Raw genomic sequence first — 1,152 nt, 5'->3', positions numbered from 1 at the left:
CCTTAGCGTGGTAATTCGTATCCAAACTGGGCATTTTCTGATTAAAACCCCCAAATGAACTGAGAATATAAGCAGTTTTCCCCTATGTCAGTACAATGTCACAATATCTGATATGTTCTCATTACACCATTACAATAGTACTTTGGCCTGAAGCACTATTAATCAGTTAATCTCTCTCCGCTAATTGCAGTTCAGGACTACACCTTACAAATACCTTCCTTTTTATTGCTTTTTTAAAAAAAACTATTACTAATTTCAGAATCCTTTCTACTATTTGAAACACCAACTGTGTCAAATTTTATCAACATTTTACTTCTGTTCCCTCCACCCCGTCATGGTCATTTACAGTGCTAACTTTCTTGAACCATCTATGGGCTAATGCAAGGCTTTAAAAAAAAAACAGGAACACACAGGAATGCAGTTCTGGCTGCCAGGAGGCGTGGCCTAATATGCAAATGAGTTCCTGCTGGGCTTTTTCTACAAAAAAAAGTCTGGGTTAATGCATTCATCAATACAAGTGCTTCTACCAAATATTGTACCCTTTTGAAAATGATTAGGGGGAAAGATAGTGTTAAGGTCATCTGTTCGGAAAATGTTTACACAATTTTTAAACCAACATTTATAAAGCAGTTTACAATCTAGGGCCAAAACATAAGAACAGCACTAAAACTACTTGCCTGGCAAGGGAGACACCATGATCGGAGAGATGGTTTTCCCAGGGTGAGGCTCATCCCTTGCACTCCAGGTGGGCTGACCCCTGTGATTTCCCCAAATGCAGGAAACTCAACTGCATAATTTCTGCTCTGCACTAGAATAATAACATCTAGTCAACTATATCAACAAGCACAATGCAACAACAAATCAGCACAGGCTCCACAATCAAAGGCCAGACAGGAGTATTTTTACTGTCCTAATAGGCAAATGATGTGGCCACAAAAGGCCTCAGCGGGAGGTCATTCCAAAGTATGAGAGACAGAAAGGCCTGAGGTGGAGGGAGCAGAATAATTTTTTGGGGGGAGAAATCCTCATATGTTTATGAAGGGTTGCCCCTCCCAATTATTCCAATAGGAAAAAAATGGAAATATGGGGAGCACTAGGGAAAAAAATAAAACTCCAATGAAATACGTTCTCCTTTATAACAAGGTGTTACTT

General features: G+C 39.5%; 1 non-coding gene across 1 annotated transcript; it reads left to right on the top strand.

Annotated features, from left to right (window-relative positions):
* The first annotated feature begins 669 nt into the window (after window positions 1-669).
* Window positions 670-829, top strand: LOC132589087 (U1 spliceosomal RNA). The gene has a single exon (XR_009556540.1). It is a non-coding gene; the product is annotated as a U1 spliceosomal RNA (small nuclear RNA).
* The last annotated feature ends 323 nt before the right edge of the window (window positions 830-1,152 follow it).

Source organism: Heteronotia binoei, chromosome 1, assembly GCF_032191835.1.
Source record: "Heteronotia binoei isolate CCM8104 ecotype False Entrance Well chromosome 1, APGP_CSIRO_Hbin_v1, whole genome shotgun sequence".
Classification (NCBI taxonomy): domain Eukaryota; kingdom Metazoa; phylum Chordata; class Lepidosauria; order Squamata; family Gekkonidae; genus Heteronotia; species Heteronotia binoei.
Note: the sequence above shows the minus strand (reverse complement) of the source record. Positions and strands in the feature narration are given on the sequence as shown.